This window comes from Xenopus laevis, chromosome 4L (genome assembly GCF_017654675.1).
Source record: "Xenopus laevis strain J_2021 chromosome 4L, Xenopus_laevis_v10.1, whole genome shotgun sequence".
Classification (NCBI taxonomy): domain Eukaryota; kingdom Metazoa; phylum Chordata; class Amphibia; order Anura; family Pipidae; genus Xenopus; species Xenopus laevis.
The window spans coordinates 48,410,577-48,429,850 of NC_054377.1; the positions used below are offsets into that span (position 1 = coordinate 48,410,577).

The 19,274-nt window shown below is 36.2% G+C and overlaps 1 long non-coding RNA gene across 1 annotated transcript in view; it reads left to right on the forward strand.

The window, feature by feature from the left end:
- Positions 1-3,551: 3,551 nt before the first annotated feature.
- LOC108714047 overlaps positions 3,552-19,274 on the forward strand; it is a 172,330-nt gene continuing 156,607 nt past the window's right edge. The window contains exon 1 of the long non-coding RNA XR_001935291.2: positions 3,552-3,672. This is a non-coding gene — a long non-coding RNA (uncharacterized LOC108714047). The remainder of the gene's footprint in view (positions 3,673-19,274) is intronic.

Below are 19,274 nucleotides of genomic sequence, written 5' to 3' on the forward strand. Positions count from 1 at the left end.
TACATGATGTATAGAATTTCTGAGACTCTGTAGGCTTTGCATACTGGTATTTAAATCCATGGCTCCCAAACTGCATGTTGATTTATTTTTCTGCTACACAGTTTTAAATACTTAACTGATCAAATAGCCATATACTATACAAAATATTTCACCTGATTAATAATTGTATAAATAGAGGCACCTTGAATAAGATGAAAAACATTTAATAATGTAATTTATCTGTGAATTTTCCATTTTCCATTATTATAATAACAAATAAAAAAAAGAACCAATTTTAAATCGGTTATTTCTTAACGGTGTTTGACTACATATAAGGATTTCTACTCAAAAGATTTACATAGCAGTAGAGAATAAAATGCTAAAAAATATATTAATCTAGGTGGAAAATGGCAGTGGAGTTGCTAATAGCAATCATTGAGCAATAAGCTTTTGAACAGTTTGTTAAAATTAATAACTGAGTACAAAGAGCTAACTGGTTGCTGTGGGTAATTGCACTAGTGCTATTTACAACCTAAGTTTGTAAATCAGACCACCCCCAAGTCCAGCTTTAATTTTGAGTCACCATATTAATGTATTGTCAGTAATGATTTTTTTTTTTTTTTTTCCTCATCCTCCCTTATTTAAGCTGCTTGGCTTTTCATAGCCTTACTGCAGTGTTTCCTGCACTGCAGAATTTCCTAAATCAACCATCTTTGTGGTTAAGTGTCCAAGGTGTGTTGTCTGATATAATTTTGTGTAGAGAATGGAAAAAAATAGATCTGTCCATTCAAAAGAAGTTGATAATAGATACATCTGGCATAGTGTTATTAGCATGAACAACCTCATCCATCCATACAATTATGCTAAATGATGCCAACATGTATTGGCATTTAGTAAGTACAGTTAAGTTTGCCACTTTCATAGCTGTAGCCCAAAATTGTGTCCTGAAAATACCTTCTAGATCCATTTAAGGACAAACCAGTAATATAACCTAGGGACATTATTATAATTGTGCACCATATAATATATAGTTTCATTTAATTTAAATACAAAACAAATTCAGCATATTGGTATTTTTACCAAGCAGTAAAATTCTACAAGAGTTATTTGCCTGGAACAGAGACCTATCTCCAGAGTCACACAGATTTTATAATGTTTTCACTTCATCAGTTAAAAAAGCACTCTCCTTCATTTTGAAGACTTCCTCTCTACATTAAATGGTGGCATAAAGTCTCCAACTTACCTGCATGCATTTAGATCTATTAAGTCTTTCCATTGTTGATGCCCATGAACACTGAACTGCTTGAAAAATAGGTAAAAAGTAAACTGCAGATTTCAAGCAAAACTTGAAGTCATTAATTAAATGGATTGTCAAGTCATTCAATGATCGAGTCGATCTGCAGCCTTATGAAAGATGGGATTTTTGCATTTAAAAGCAAATTTGTTCCTTTGAGTACATGCTGAATTGCAAGATCTGCTATAGTGTGTGGCCAGAATTAGATTAGGAATGTCAACGATTTTTACATCTAACGGATGTTAAAGTTCACCTTCCAGCTGGGAATGGGAGCTCTGTAGCAGTTGAATGGTCATAGGTTTGACATCTCTATGTTTGATTAAGCCTCTTTGCATCTAGACAACGCTTAAAGCAAATCCTCTTTCTAACCTTATCACTACTTCTGCATTAATCTTTTTCTAAAAGAACAATGTATGCGGGTCAGGCTAGGTCAAGTAATCATCTCACTTCCAGAATGCAGTTGAATAAGGATTTTCTCATTAGCTAATACAACATGCTGATACTATTAACCTTTATTAAGGAAAGCCTAATTTAATTATCATGACCTATCCTCACCCTTTCATTAGCTGTTATTTGTGTAGCTCTAATTTGTTCCCAATGATTGTTCATCGTTCACATCAGTTCCTTTCTCAATGAATCTTATAATATACATCCTGTGGACCACATAGACATTGGGAGAGCAAACATATGCAAATCTTTGCAGATATCTTTAAAGGGATACTGTCATGGGAAGAAACATTTTTCAAAATGAATCAGTTAATAGTGCGGATCCAGCAGAATTCTGCACTGAAATCCATTTCCTAAAAGAGCAAACATGTTATTTTATCTTCAATTTTGAAATCTGACATGGGGCTAGACATATTGTCAATTTCCCAGCTGCCCCAAGTCATGTGACTTGTGCTCTGATAAACTTCAATCACTCTTAACTGCTGTACTGCAAGTTGGAGTGATATCACCCCCCTCCCTCCCCCCCCCCAGCAGCCAAACAAAAGAACAATGGGAAGGTAACCAGATAACAGCTGCCTAACACAAGATAACAGCTGCCTGGTAGATCTAAGAACAACACTCAATAGTGAAAACCCATGTCCCAATAAGACTCCTTCAGTTACATTGAGAAGGAAAAACAGCAACCTGCCAGAAAGCATTTCTCTCCTAAAGTGCAGGCACAAGTCATATGACCAGGGGCAGCTGGGAAATTGACAAAATGTCTAGCCCCATGTCAGATTTAAAAATTGAATATAAAAAAAATCTGTTTGCTGTTTTGAGAAATGGATTTCAGTGCAGAATTCTGCTGGAGTAGCACTATTAACAGCGTTTTGAAAAAAACATGTTTTCCAATGACAGAATCCCTTTAAGGTTGGAACCAAACTTACTTGGCACTACAAGGCCACTGTTTTACAACTAAGCAGGACACATGTAAATAATTCTTTAGCATCCCTCTTTAGATGGATGCCTGACCACCTTTGCAGTATTTGTGTTTTGTGTGGCTTGTATATATTCGTTTTCTTACACCAAATATATTACTGGTAGGAGCAAATAGTACTAAACTGGATTCAAATCAGCTTCATGAAAAATATATATATATATAAATTGCATTAATGTATAGTATAGAGCAAAGTCTTGCACCCAGCCACCATGCCTACACTATGCAGAACTACTAACAATATAAATATATGCAGAAAGCTATGGAGCATGATATATCACAAAAACACCCCGTACATAAAATAATTCCCATGGTATATGCATAAATATAATCTAGAAATATTATTTTAGGTTCCAACTCGGGAACATATTTTATCATCTTCTTTTCAATGTATACTCATCACACAAGTTTAAAGCAAGTCTAAATACAACTTAATTTGCCTCTTTGTCTTGGATCTGCATTAAGCAGCCCCTTCCCCTCCCTGTATTATATGCTTTCTACTTTAATTAGAGTGAAACATGTGATGGTCTGCAAAGCAACTACAGCTCTCCAAAGACTTCCTGTGAAATATGACAATGTCTGTAATCAGTTTTCTTTTGTTGTTATATGTTTTATTAATGTTTTTCCTTCTTTAAAAGCGAGAAAAGAAATTTGCACAGCTTTGGCACAAAGCCTCCATTAATACTTTACAGTAATGATGATCTGCATAATATTCTTACTTTCAAAATGTCCTTAAGCCTTTCAGCAGGGTCTTAATAATACATGTGCTTCTATTTTACCTGATATAGTAATAATATTGATCTAACACCATTAAGGTTTTAGAATTTTTTAGAGCCCATTATGTTCCACGTTTCTTGCTTTCCCTTGAAAAAAAGCATATCACATTCTCTGTTTAACTCTGGCAGGCATCAACACAAGAAAAGCTATTCTACCTGCTGCTGTGTCTTTCTGACGGCTTGATAATGTCAATCAATAAGTAAATTCTCTTTCTCTGTCGTCCCAAAACATGATTTGTGCACCTGATACAGATATAAGAACAAGGTTTCAGCAATGAAGTATTGTTTATGATGTTTAAATGCAGAAGATGCAAATCAATTATTTACTGAGCTCTCTTTAGTAGCATATAGTATATACAGTAAAAGAATCTTTGCTGAACCATTAGAGCAAACGTATCTCAAGCCATTAGGATCTTAATGACTTCACTTAGGAGTACAGTCTAACTGACAACTAATAAGCACTGAGAAATGCATTAGTCTCTCAAAGAAGGTAACACTCAACCGGTTGGTAGGTTAGATACATACTGGATAAGTCCAACAGGTACATTAAAATGATTATTGTTAGTTATAATCCGAATGCTAGCCTTAATAACACAAGCTGAACTATGTAGGAATTAGTTCACATGATGAATATAAAATGTATACTACCACCACCATACAGGTATCATAAAATCTGAAATTTAAAATAAATAATTATTTTGTTCCATATACTGTACCTTAGATGCAAAGCACTTCCATGGGAAATAACCAGTTAAAACATATACATGGCATAGGGGATACACATTTCATAATTGCCAAAAGTAACAACTAGAACAATAAGAACTTAACTAGATTTTCTTCCTTTTTTGCAAAATATGTACCAGTTCACATTATTTTATGACCTCATAGCTTCTCATTACTAACTGCATCTTCTCTAAATTTCTAAGTTATAATTATATAATAAATACTTCACTTGGACTTAATCCATTAAATTAAATTAAATTAAACCCACATATCTATAAATTCTAGTGATAACCCAAATTTAGGATTCATTCCATCACTTTTTACAGGATTTGGTTTCAGTACTAATCTGAACCCTTAAAGGCATGTTACTTGCTCTGGGCAACTGAAGGTGACAATTTGTTTTTCATATTTGAATATATTTTTTGTTTTGTTGTTAATCTGTGAAATGAGGGAGAATGGCTTTAATTTACTTTTTACTAAATTTGCTGTACTCCATCACTGTTTACTATAATTATGTTATTTCAATGGTTCCCTCCTATGCACTTACATTTAAATTTCCATTTAAATTTGTGGTCTAAGTTGCTTTTCTATTTTCTTGATTATTCTCAGGGGATACAAATAATATCTTATTATTAATTGTTGCAGGAAGACATTTAATTATATTTAAATGCATAATATAATAGAGATGTGCAGATAAGTAGAAGTCCATTACGCAGGGAGATTATATCCATACTGGTAATTTAATTATGTACCAAACATGAAGTAATTTCAATTTCCTCGGTCGGTTCTGATTTTTGGCCCATTGTTTATTAAAACAATGGGCCTAAAACCTATTTGAATATATGAATGGTTTCCTCCTTTATGGCACCTGCTGTTTCCTTGCTTTAAACGATTCAACACCAACCTATTAACCAGTTTAGCAGATTTTTTTCGACACATTTGAGACTCTGATTTGGTCATATCAGTATTATAAAGTTTACAAATATCTTCAAAATAACAATTGACAGTGTATACACTTAATTATGTCATTACAACATAATGGGTAACCCTACCTATGGAAGGTTTGCCGCTTTTTAAAGGGCCCAAGGTCCCCTTTGCAAGATTCCCCTACCCCACACAGCTTAGAAACTCTAAATGAGGTGGACTCCCCATCAATAAATCTGTGGGTGACAATTTCATACCATTTTGGATGTTTTGTCCAGAAATCTCATCTTGTATGCATCTACTTGTAGAATGCAGAAAATATATACACAGTAAAAAATTATGGTCCTTTAAAAATAAACCATTCTGTTTGGTAAATGACTTTTACTCAGTCTGTAACTTTCAAGCATCCCATTTATAATCCTGTACAGCCACAATCCAAATACTCTTGGGTGCTCCTTGTTCATGTTGAGTCTGATGAATTCATTATCGGATGGACGGAGGTTGTCTGACTAGTACTGATGCTGAACAGAGCAAAGTGGGATGACTCAGAGGAAAGGGGACTGTGACATCTCTAAAATTGAGCAAAAGGACCAGTTTACAGTGGCCATTTCAGGAAATCCTTGCTAGAAACTCAAGTCCACCCTGCAAACTCCTGCTACTGAATCCTGTAACTTTGTAGCATATTGAATAAATTAAAGGTGTATTTTAAAACCAATGTATTAAAAAAATATATAATTTATTTATCAAACAAAATTCTTAAAATCTGGCCAGCCAGGATCACAATAAATAGATAATCAGTAAAATTGCATAAAAACAATTATCAAGTTACTCCAGGTGGATGGTCACTTGTTTAAATTTTAATAATACAATATATACTCCTAGGTTATGATAGGTGCTTGCCCCAATTGTGAAAAAGCAAGGAACGCTGTGAGTTAAAGTTTTACAACTTGGAAAAGTTTTTTGTGTGGGGTGTGAGTTATAGTTCTCCAATTCGGTGAATAGGTATAGGGTACTTCTCTCAGTGGATTATCAAGCTAATTTGTATAAGGATGTAGATGAAAAAACGGGTTTCCAAAGGGATTTGCTGGGGCATCCCCCATTTCCTCTTTTTCTCCAGCTGTAATTGCCCCCCAAAATAATTTTATTAATCCCACCAGATCCTGCGTTCTGGTCTTTCAAGGGTCAAGAGTGAGTTTGTCATTTCATCCATATACGTTTGTACACAGGGGCGCTCCGCCAATGAGGCGAGTTGAGGCACTCGCCTCAGGCTGGCAGTGCCCCCCTGGTTGCAAAAATGCCGCTCCTGGTAACTAAGAGCCAAATTTCCGGTTTTAAACCGAGAAATTGCCATCTCTGCACTAACGACGTGGAACCCCCCTGGCCGACCCCCATCTGGCGCTGAAGGTGAGTGCCAGGGGTCGGCAAAAATGAAGGCCGTCTCGGGCGGCAAATTGGGTAGGATCACCTGTTTGTACAGTATAACAAAACAACGTTCCTCTAGGACCATGGTGCTATACAACACAACAAAGGCATAGACTATTAGTAATAAATAGCCTGTTCACGATATCTCCACTTTGCAGGTGCCTTTTCCCCAAGATCCAAGATGGCACCTGGTTCACTTCAGCGTGTGCGCTCCACTGCGGAGCACAATTCTCCAAATCTCCTCACACCGATTTCCAGTTTTTTACCGATTTTCATGGTCTTCGCGATGTAACAGTTCACAAAGTACCGGCAAACTGACAATTTTCACGATTTATATACGATATTGGGGAAAATGATGATCCACCTAAGGAATGACACCACCTGGGTGCTGCAACGCATTTTGCCTCTATAAGGCTTTATCAAGCAGTTATAAACTGGAAGTGGTGTCTTACCTCACTTTAAATACCCTAATATTAAAGGGACCACATCCATGGTAAACTTCAAAAGTATATTACATCAGAAAAATGTCACATTCAGCTTAGAACATACACATTACCTAACAAAAAAGGTGCTAAGTCAAACCTACTGTTCAACCCCTTTGGGTAAAGGTTATTCAAGTTATATATCCATTTCTGTTCTTTGCATCTCAAAACTTTATCCCTACCTCCTCCTCTTTTCAAAGTGGGGACTCCACCTACAGCCGTAAACTTTAGATCTTTTAGATTCCCCCCATGAACAGAATTGCAATGTTCATAGAAATAGGTGGATTCTCCCTTTTCCCCAACCTTCTTTCTCCTGATATTACTCATGTCCCCCAATTCTTTTTGTTAATAGACAGTTTTCCCTATATATACTAGATTACAGGTTCATTGGATAAGGTAAACCACATATTTAGATTGACAGTTATAAAAGTTATTTATCTTAAATTTCCCAGAATCTGCCTACATTTGGAAATGTCCTCCTTTTTTAACCCAGCAGCATTTTGAGCAATGCCCACATGGGAACATTCCTTTTATATTTTGTGGAGGATTATTATTATGATTATGTTGTGAGTTTTTACTTTTACGACTACTATTCTCCTTCCTTAGGCAACTGGGGGAATATTATATCTTTAATATTTGGGGCTATCTTGAAGATTACATTCAGTTTTTTTATCTAGAATCTTTCCCAACACTTTGCCCTCCATAAGAATGTGCCAATGTTTCTTAATAATGTTAAATACCTTCCATCTGTGTCTACTGTATTTCGTTAATATGCACGAGCCTTTTCTATTCTCACTCTTTTTCTGTTCTTTTTTGTTTTTGGGGATTAGTAGCTGTTTTCTCTCTATCTGTCTCACCCTCTCTATCTTCCAATAGTTTATCCTCCTTATATCCTTTCTCTTTAAATCTCTCTTTAACATTCATAAACTGTTCTTCAAATTCTTCCTTTCTACTACAATTATGTTTCACTCTCATGAATTGGCTGTCGGGAATATCTTCCAACCACCCTTTTTTTATGAAAACTGTCAATGGGTAGATACGAATTGACATCTACCTTCTTGAAATGGGTACCTGTCTGGATATAGCCCTCAACATTAGATATAACTAAATCCAAGAAGACCACTTCCACTTTACTTATAGTGGAGGTAAGTTTAATGTTTTTCCTGTTACAATTTAGTGAGTCAATGAACTCTCTGAACCCTCCACACCATTATTAAGTCATCTATATAGTGCCTCCAAAAATTGTAGCAGACACTGCTAAGAAACTGCTAAGTTTCCCTCACTTTCAAAGTCCATTTTCATAGAAAAATATATATGCATCTCTGTCCTCCTCCCTCACTCATCCTCACTTATCCTCCCTTCTCCCTCAATTATCCCATATCCTTCCTCGGTTATCTGCCCTCAGCCTCCGCTTTTCCACTTTGTTCCTCTTTTCCCAGCCATGTGCTAGTGTTTCAATAAAATCTTGATTTTAATGGCTGAAATGTAATTAGGGCTCTTCCTTTTATTTAAATAAAGCCGCCATACAAAATGCATTTAGTCCCATGTCATTATCTGCAAATAAATGATTTTATTCACACTTGTTAATTGCATAGGAAGTTTCTTTTGGTACATATAGGAAATGATTGTTCAAAGCAAACAATGACAAACTGGCTCAAACAAAAGTTTAATGACTTTTAACAAACATGAATAAAATCATTAATTTACAGATATGGCCATGGACTAAATAGCACCATCGTGGATTGTCATTATTGTTCCCCTTTAAGTAACCCGACAGGACAGAGTTTGATCCCAGATGCCTAACTATTGTACGGATCCCCCTAACCACTTCACTAACTGAACAACCCGCATTCCAGCTGTCAGTGTATCACAGATGAGAATGCCCAATTATCTCAGAGAAAATAATCTTGATTCTATCATGTCCCATATCATGATACAGGAAACTTTTTTTTTTTTAAAGCAACTTATTTGAGGAGTAGTCAAAGGATATAAGCACTGGAGTCCATTTTCCCTTGAAATTCAATATAATACAGAATGTACTATGTTAACGGTAAGGTTTAAGCCAGGGGACCCCAACCTTAACCATAAGCCACATTCAAATATAAAAAAAAGTTGAAGAGAAATATAAGCATGCAAAAAGTTCCTGGGGTGCCTGTTGTCATTTTGCTTAAGAGACGGGATAACCGGTAGCTCAATATCATGTGAGCATGCAGCTTTCTTTTAGACAAAGGAGAAACTGTGCACAGATAACATGCTTCTCTTGCTTCAAGAAGACAAAACTTTATTTACACTTCTGCATTAGCAGACAAAGGTCAGGTTACATGACACTGTGTCAGTATCACACATTAATACATATCTGAACACCCCCACTTGCTCTCATATTACAGAGACATATTTAGCATAGTTGTATAGTACACTGGTTTATACTTCAAATATGTAATGTACAAATTCTCCCAGTTTAAACTTTTGTTACATTTACTACCATTTAGTTTGTGGAACAAAACTCAAGTTATCTTTCCCTTGCTTAGTACAGATCTAAGAAACTCAGCAATGCAAAAAGACCTGGACATCCACAGAAGACAACAGTGGTGATTGATTGCAGAAGTATTTCCATGGTGAATAGAAACCCCTCCAAACAAGTGAACAACACTCTCCAGGAGGTAGGTGTATCGATATCCAAGTCTACCATAAAGAGAAGACTGCATGAAAGTAAATACAGAGGGTGCACTGCAAGGTGTAAGCCACTCATAAGCATCAATAATCGAAAGAATAGAAAGGCTAGATTGGACTTTGCTAAAAAAAAAAAAAAAAAAACATCTAAAAAGCCAGCAGAGTTCTGGAAAAACATTCTTTGGATATATAAAACCAATATCAACCTCTACCAAAATGATGGCAAGAAAAAAGTATGGAGAAGGCGTGGTACAGCTCATGATCCAAAGCATAGCACATCATCTGTAAAACATGATGGAGGCAGTGTGATTGTTTGGACGTGCATGGCTGCCAGTGGCACTGGGAAACTAGTGTTTATCAATGATGTGATACAGGACAGGAGCAGCCAACAAATTCTAAGTTGCTTTTACAGACATACGGCATCCAGCAAATTGCAGTCAAATTGAGTGGGAGGTGTTTCATAATACAGAAAGAAGTGGAATATTCTTGAATGGCCAAGTCAGTCACCTGATCTGAACCCAATTGAGCATGCATTTCACTTGTTGAAGACTAAATTTCGGACAGAAAGGCTCACAAACAAACAGCAACTGAAAGGCGCTCCAGTAAAGGCCTGGCAGAGCATTGAAAAAGTAGGAAACCCAGAATTTGGTGATGTCCATGAGTTAATAACATCAGGCTGTCATTGCCAGCAAAGGGTTTTTGCCCAAGTATTAAAAATGATTTTATTTTCAGTTTTTTAATTTGTACAATTGCTTTTGAGCCCCTGAAATAAAGTGGTTGTGTTAAAAAAGGCTTTAGTTCCTCACATTTTTATGCAATTTGTTTGTTCAACCCACTGAATTAAAGCTGAAAGTCATCTGAGTTGTTTCATTTAAAATTTATTGTAGAAATGTACAGAACCAAACTTCTGTACAACTTCAAACAAAAGTTGTAGAGGGTGAGGGAGTTGCATTGTCACAATGCAACTGATGCTTACCAAAAGGTAGAACCTTTAAATCAACCTAATTTGGCCTACCTCATGAGTGGCGTTATGCTTCTTTGGTGACCTGTACAAACAGTCAAACCTTTACATTTATGCACATCTTAATTGGTTACATGGGCATACATTTTTTCAGATATAGAGATGGGATCTTTTGACTAAAATGTTTGGGACACAGGCTTTCTGGATAAGATTTTTTACCATAATTTGATATATTTGTGCCAGTCGATTAAAGTAGATTTAAATATTTACAAAAAAAAAACCTTAGGATGATTTTGTCATAAATATCACTATCTCTATAAAAATGGGTTTTTAAAAATTACATATAGCAATGCCATGATATGGAGCTTTCTGGTTGATGATTTTTGGGTTAAAAAATCCATTACCTTTAATAATCTCATAATCTATATTGCATTGTGTGCATTTTTTTTTATGGCTTTATAAAACATTTTATTGTACATGCCCTTTAACTAATTATATTGGAATAAGATGCTTTAGAAAAGAAAAATGCACACGAATCATAAGTGTTGTACCACTGTGCATTGTTGGTGGTATTTGAGAAATCTATTTCTAGCTCCGCTAAGAAATAATATTGCACCATTACTCTTCAAGAATGACATTAGATGTATGGCATTTCCATTAGTACATTAATACTACATGAATCCATTATGTTTCCACATAATTACTAACCTAATTGGGGATGGTATGGAAATATTCAATACATTTAAAATCTATGAAGATAAACATGTCATTGTTTCTAGAATTATTTCACATGGTAACATTTGTGTGATACTTGTATTTTGAGGTCAGTAAATCACCTCCTGAAGGAGGCTAAATTACATAGCCCATTAGAAAACCAGCATTCACTATTAAATCGCTGTAAACGAAACATTGACTATTAGCAGTATTTACAACACTAATGTAAGAAATGGAAGCTTTATTAGAAAAACAGGACAACTATAATATTAAGGGGCACATTTACTTAGTTCGAGTGAAGGAATAGAATAAAAAATACGTATTTTTTTGGCTACTTCGACTGCAACTTTGAATCGAACTATTCAAACTAAAAATCGTTCCACTATTGGAAGGTCCCCATAGGCTTTCTAGCCAATTTGTGATTGAAGGAAAATCATTAGATATTTAATATTTGCCAATTAGTCCAGAGTTAATGAAATTTCCAGCATTTCACAAACTCCTAGATAATGCAAATCTGGTGAGCTTCACTCGTCCGTAAATGTGGCACTTTAATTAATTTTATTATTTTTGTTTCATTAATACTATTAGATCACACATAAAACAACAAACTTCTTCTTTCAGATCTGTTGTCTATATCCAGAAATTTTTGAAAACCGCAGTATGACATATAGTACAGTATGTATGTCATTACATAATTTAAAAAAAAAAACTTTTCCTTTACTTTTTTTTACATAAATTTTAATTATACACAAGAGAATCAGATATTTGCCTATTTAAAAAGCTAAACATATTTGTTTGATCTTCCTTAGATAGCGGATCTAATTTTTTTTTTCTCTTCTCAGAGCTAAATACGTCAAGCCTCTACCGACATCAGTGCTGTAAATGTGTGTTATGAGACATTATCTCATCGCTATTACTTCTGCCATAAAGCAAAGACAACCATTTGTTTGCCAGAAAGGACATAGAGAGTATTGAATTCCTCACAAAAATTATTATAACCTTTTCAAATTAAACTGTACTAGCGGGGTACCTGCTGGGTCACTATGCCCTCTTACTCCTTGTAGGGGCTGTAGCTGCCCATGCTAATTACCCCATCTCCTGTCTCACTCCTACAGTGTGCTATTACATAGGCTAGTCCTCACAATAGCTTAACCTAGTACCTCTTCCCTGGAGATGTCTCTACTGTGTCAGTGCTTTCCTGCTTGTCCTTCCCATGACACATGTCTGCTCTACTCTCTAGGAGCCTTCCCTTTTATAACCTCTCAGTCTCCACCCTCTGGGGTCCTTCCCTCACTCTTATAAAATTACTATTACTCTCTAGCTCCCTCTAGTGTCCAACACAATTATACATTAACCATTAAATGAACAATTCAGATTTCACCTCCTTAAACTCCTCGCTTTTGAAAATCAGATAGTTCCTCATGTCTCATAATTATCATCACTTATATTTAACATCACTACATGAACATCTGCTTATGGGTGTCCTCCAGGCCCACTCCGGAACAATGGCTGGCTGTAAAAGAAAATCATGTTGTACATCCTAACCCTATAACCTTGTATTAGCTATGACCAATACATGTATACCAAAAAAAACACACGTTGATGCTGCAAAAAGAACAAATATTTAACACAGTAAAAAAAACTTTTTACAACAGTATAGACACAGTTACTGGCACAGTGCCCCTTTGGGAGTATAGCCATTCACTGAAACCCTCTCAATGAATGCATTTGGCCCTTGTTATGAAGGCACTTCAGAAATTTATGACCTGACCTGACCAGACCTTGGTATCCATGAAGGACACTTAATAGTCTGTATGGGGCTTCTCTGTCTTACATCCATTTCGCAAGGCCACATCAATGTTTAAAAAGCACAGCAATGCAATGCTTTTGACCTTATGACCGTTCCACCACCACTTGGGAAGCCACATCTGATTTGTTGGTGTGTCCACTGACGTCTCTCCTTGGTGGTTTGCTGCAAAATACTGGGCTCCAGATTCTGAATCAATAGCATGTCCTTTCGGACCCAGTCGTCCACGTTCTCATCCACCTCCTGGTACACCAAAATTAGTGCATGTGGCATATAATATCAAAATGCCTTAAGGTCCTCACGGTTGATTTACCTCTGTAAGATAAATGTGGGTCTTTGCCCGGCCAGGCAATACCAAAAAGGTACTCTCATCCTCATGGGGCTTGTGGGTGAGGGCGGGGTATGGTAAGAACGCAGCCCCAGTACAACTCCTCATACCCCATGGAGAAGAGGTTGGTGAGAGCATTGCTCTCCTGCCACACTAACTTTGGTTTGGCCAGGATTGCTGCACCATTCTCCTGCTCCCTTTTGTTGGTTGTGTGTCTGTGTGTCCCTCAGCCGTGGGGGGCGCCACCAGCATTTGCTGCTCCAGTCCACTACACTGCTAGGGACCGCCATTCAAAGAACTTAATGATTAATTTAAATGATTAATGATCTGAATCAAGATATGGTGATTAGGGAGTTTTCCCAGTACTAGTAATGGATGAATTTGCATGTTTCACCGCCGCTGCCAAATAAAAGTCAACAATTTAGAATCTGCCATGCTTAACAAATGCCCATTGACTTTAATGGGCGCTGGTGTCAACTTTGACACCAGCACCCATTTTGACACCGATGAATTCTCATCGGCGTTTGGCAATTTTTTTTCCCTTTTCACAATTTAGTGGGAAATTCACAAATTCGCCCATTACTACCCAGTACAGTTTCACCGCAAAATTATAGTTTAAATATTAAGTAAATGCAAATATTAAATTCTTTTGCAAATCTGTGCTATAATTTTGCCATGCATTTTGTTTAGCCAAAAAAACCCTGCTGATTAAAAAAAAGCCAATTTCTCCATGCATTTGGTTTCTCTAGAATTGACTCTAATGCATTTGGCAAAAATTTTCCATTTATCAAATTTTTCATTGATTTCACATATTTTTCAGCAAAATGAAATGGGCCAGTTTTCCACACCATCAATGGTTAGAAGAGCAGAAAGAAGAAACTGTTCCTTTCCTACAAAAGTAGGATTTCAGTATTTCACACAAACTTCATCTGTGAAGAATTAGCAGGAATTTATATTTGACATGGTGGTGGATGCAGCTTCATGAAGGCAGGGCATGTGCCACCCTAGCAGGCTGAAATTATGCACATTCCATACAGCACAGAGAATATTCCATAATTAATAGCACATTGCAAAATAAACATTTGTTTTATAATTTAAAAAATCACCAATATCTAAATGCATTAAATGTACAACTTCTATTACTTCTCTTTTGGATTTTAATGTGGCCATTCTAAAAGAATTTGTGCATGTCTTTTATTTTACACGCACACACATAATGAACTAGTAGCTGATTAATGGAAATATGACAGAACACCTTGTGTATGTTATCTCAATTCATCATTTACTCTGTATTTTTAAAGGCTTGTGTGTAAGAATTTCTCACTGACTTGACATTTTCAAAATCAGTATTCCAGAACTAAAATGCTCAGGGCTTGATTTTATACGTGATTGAAGAGAGCAAAAGGCATTTATTTTCTGCCCTGATATCACTTATCATAATGAGCACTAAATTGATAAATTAGCCATGCTAAAATAATCAGCAAGGGCTAGATTCTTTTAATCCTCCTTACTGTACAACTTCAAACAAGTTTATTTAGCATTTTATTAGTTTGTACTTACCTGTTAACCATTATTAACATACTTAAACGCTCTTGTGGATTTCTAGTTCCATTTAGGGGAATAAATACCTATGAATATACATATTAATTCTATATAACATTGCCTCTTACAGTGAAACAAGAACACCCTGATGAGAGAATCTGTCCTGTTTTTCTTCCCCAAAAAATGATCAAAACCAGTTACATTTTTTATGTGCACAACAATTTTTCTTGCTCCAAATGCAGTCAATGGGAGTTTTTTCATGTGGCAACTTTTTTTTGTCTTACAAAAGGAACAATGGATACCCTTGATTAACTACTTATAATTATATCCACTGGATTAAAGCAGAGGTAGATAAAAAAAAATTGAGAGAGAAAAGTACCCCGCTTCTACCTAGTTGTCACCCAACAGCCAAATGTCTTTCCAATCTACCAATCTACCAATTATTAGATTTAATTACTTAGTAATACTGATTTAAAAAATCAATCAAATTTGTTTAGTAATTGATAAAGGATAATTAATTCATTGTTGTAAATAGTATTTATCTGAATTCATTAGATAACTTAATATGGATGAAATAGGCTAATGTGCAGTGCAAATAAATTGTGATAGATTCTCTTTATAAATTAATTAATTAATAAATAGTAAAATTAATTTGTAACCATTTAGGGAAAGATAGGATAAATTATATCACAATCTGCTCAAATTCATGAAATGATAGTAGGGAAAATGAAATAAAGGATGCTAGGGTTATCCCAATTACTACTGCCTATTATTTTCTAACCCTGGGACACCACAAAGTAGGAGAAGGCAGGGTAACAGAGACTGTGGACCAGTAGCGTAACTGGAGGGGGTGTGGGCCCTGGCCCGCTCACAACCCCTGCTCCCCCGGTAGTTCTGCCACTGCTGGGGACTATGCCCTAAGCTGTTAAAGGACTGACTTAACTCAAAAACTACAAACTATCGGCCCCTTAGAAATTCAGTAAAGGAGTACATGAAGAAGAAAATAGGTATGAAATGAGCAGTTTGCTACTAAATCACCACCCCACACAAAATATCGAACTAATATATGTAAAACCGCATCAAGCTTGAACCTCTTTAAAATCAAATATATCTAACCAGAAATCAGCCTTTTTTTGTATGCATTAGTCTATGAGCTTTTTTTCTTATGGCGGCTTATTTGTCTCAGCTGCATTTTTGACTCTGCAACTTTTTTGTCACGGCAGACTTTTCCACTGCTAATTTTTTTTTTTTGCGAAAAAAAAAAATCTCATGGTCGAAAGGTGGAATGGATTCTGCAAATCCATGGCTGGTGGAAAAAATTAGCTCATCACTATGTATCACAAATCGTTATGAAGTATGATAAAAAAAAAAAAAAAAAAAAAAGTATGCTACAGTATATACAAGTTGGAGTGTTTGTTTCCAAATATTGACTTTGATTTCTAGGCTTCATACTAAAAGAATGCCCTTTTTTTTTTACCTGCAAACTTTCTTGATATTATATGGTTCTGGTTTGGTTTCCTGACAAACTATTATGCTATAGCAACTTTTGGTTACTCAAAAAAAAATAGGACTTATGTATTGAATGCAACCGCAGATGCTGTTGTGTACCTTTTGCTGCATTTAAGTTAGTAAGCACTGTTTATTCAAGGTACTTATATCTAGAAGTCTCTCCTTGCACTTGCACTTTTTCTTGTAAAGCTTCAATGCATGCGTCTGGAGGAATTATGCGCAGTGTGCCTACTGATGCAGGAGACACTTGGAGCCACCATTACCTTAAGGGGGTTGTTCACCTTTGAGTTCAATTTTAGTATGATGTAAAGAGTGATATTGTACAATGTACAATTTGATTTTCATTTTTATTAGGTTTTTTTATTCAGCAGCTCTGCAGTTTGCAATTTCAGTCATCTGGTTGCTAAGGGCCAAACTACAGAGACTGGAATATGAATAGGAGAAGGCCTGAATAGAAATATCAGCATTAAATGTATCAAAATCAATAAACATGTAGCCTTACTGAGCCTTTATTTTTACATCGGTTTAGTGACCCCCATTTGAAAAGTGTGTAAAGTCAGAAGAAAAAGGCAAATAATTTAGAAACTCTAAAAAATAAATATTGAAGACCAATACTGATGGGCGAATGAATTCGAAGAATGCGAATTTTCATGTTTCGCTGCCCACGAATGTTTAAGCAAAACTGCGTTAAAATTGTCACACGTCAAAATTATTCTGAAGCCCATTGACTTTAATGCATTTGGACAAAATAGTAACACGTATAAAAATTGTTGTTCCCGTCAAAAATTGTTAATAATTTTGACACCCATTGACTTCAATGCATTTTGCAAATTTTACCAGATTTGCCCATCACTAAAGACCAATTGAAAAGTTGCTGAGAATTGGACATTCTATAACATACTAAAAGTCAATTTAAAGGTGAACCACCCTGTGGGTTCCCACAGCAGGGAAGGATCCATCTCTGTTCTCCTCGTTCCTTTCTCTTGTTAACACCTGCCTTTTATCTTTTCTTTTCTTGAGAGGTGTGTCTTTTATGTATGTGTAATCCATTTATTTAGAACAATATTTACAGTATATTCAGCTCTGTACATTAACAACACAGGAAACGATACAATAACAGAACACATAATTACATTCGAGATAAAATGCTAAGTACATACAGAACAGGTATGAGCTTCCTGCATACAGCATACAATCTAAGTGAGTGGGTAAATTACAGCAACAAACAGGAGGGAAATAAGTGCTGAAGACTGACTCATAAGTGTGGAATCAGATAAATCACTTTTCTGAGAAGGTTGGAATTTGAGGTAAAAAAAAAAAACCATGAGATTTGAAGTGAAATGCTGCAGTTGGAAGTGGGTGGTAAAACCAGACAATGGTTCTGAGAGCAGTTAGTAAGTTAACAAACAGAAAAGAGATGTAAAATGGTGCAGAGGTAACTTTTCATTTTCAGTGTAGTGTGTGTTGCAAGGTTAACACCCATTTATTTGGGTAACAGGCAAGCAAATACAACCTCTGTTATATATAAATACCTCCTTATGGTTAACAGAGAGTACCACAACGTACCCTCGAAGGGCTACCAGACTGTTAACCACCTAACCCCTAGGGAGTAGGTGGGCAAATGAGAACAGATAACCAATTTTCACCCACTTCAGCAATAATCCATTCTTAAACTACTGTATGAAAAAGCACCCTTTTTACTGCCTGGAATTGCCCCCTCCCTCCCCGCACTGTGCATTAGTTTAAAAAAAAAAAAAAAAAATTCACTCTAAAATGCAAAGCAGCACAATGGAGCTCCAGGACACTATATCTTCCACTGCTTCGTATTCTTTCGGGACTCAATTTGAGCATGTGCAGTTGAAGCAGATTCCTGACTTGGCTCAACTGGGCATGATCCTGCAGGCTTCGTGTTTGTATTGAGTCCTGAAAGAATACGAAGTGGCGGAAATTGGTGCCCTGGACCACAGTTGCTCTGTAGATTTTTTTGAGGGTTTTTTTTTTTTTTAACTAATGCACACTGCAAGGAGGGGGTAATGCCACGCAGTTAAGGGTTTTTTTTTTTTGTTACAAGAGTTCTCCTTTAAAGCCAGCTGCTTCACAATCAAATGTCCAAAATTCAATTAGTGAATCACCCCCTCTGTGCAAGAGTCCCACATCTGATATAGAAGTAGTAGAACTACAAGGAAGCGCACATAGCCCTGTCATTTTCTCCTACTCTTGCACTTCTTCTACCTGTCAGGAGGTCCTATTATGCTGGTGGCTCATGTTTTGATGCTGGTGGGTTTAGCCACTAGTTATTTGCCTGCCAATCTTCCCTTAATCCTATTTGGATTTGTTCTTTTCTTATATTTACTTTTGCTGCCTGCCTCAATACTTTGGCCTGACCTGGACTTATTCAGTTTCATCCCTGATTGTACCTCCCTGTAACACTTACCTGATCTCTTAAGTGGAATAGGTTTTCTGTCAGTGCAGTCATAGAATGTTTTCGGGCATTGTGAAGACCAGTGCCTGCAGAGGTCTTCTGCCTTACTGAAGTAGTGAGCTACTAGCTGCCATCTTGAGTTCTATTTACAACTGTATCATTACAATCAGGAGTCTTAGCAGCTCTCATTGCCTGCCATCAACGACATGCTTTAGTTACTCCCTTACAAATATACATTCATGTTTATGTATACTCTAGCATTTTTCACTTTAATTAAGCATTTCATTTAGACAATACC